This window comes from Chaetura pelagica, unplaced genomic scaffold (assembly GCF_000747805.2).
Source record: "Chaetura pelagica isolate M959 unplaced genomic scaffold, ChaPel_1.0 scaffold281, whole genome shotgun sequence".
In the NCBI taxonomy this organism is placed as follows: Eukaryota; Metazoa; Chordata; class Aves; order Apodiformes; family Apodidae; genus Chaetura; species Chaetura pelagica.
In genome coordinates this window covers 434,064-434,381 of record NW_009952058.1, presented here as the reverse complement: position 1 = coordinate 434,381, position 318 = coordinate 434,064, and positions in this window count along the sequence as shown.

Genomic DNA, 318 nt, shown 5'->3' with positions numbered 1-318 from the left:
CAGCGACCCCCGCGGGAAGCGGCTGCGGGCGACCCGCTCGGTTAGAAGCGATGCGGAGAAGGAATGCTTTAAATACATGTATCTATCTATATATATATATTAATAACAGCCATGAAATAGTAAGAATAAGAAGAAAGGAACAGGCACCCAGCCAGCAGGCAGGCAGCACAACTGGGTCTGAGGAGAAAGAAAGGAGTGCAGAGACAACGCTAATATCCAGCTTGGATGCTCCGCAATTAAGCCTGGTGCTTCAATTGTTATTCTCAGAGCCCCCTAGAAACCAAGCAACATGAAATCAGTCTGAACAGAAAGCAAGGT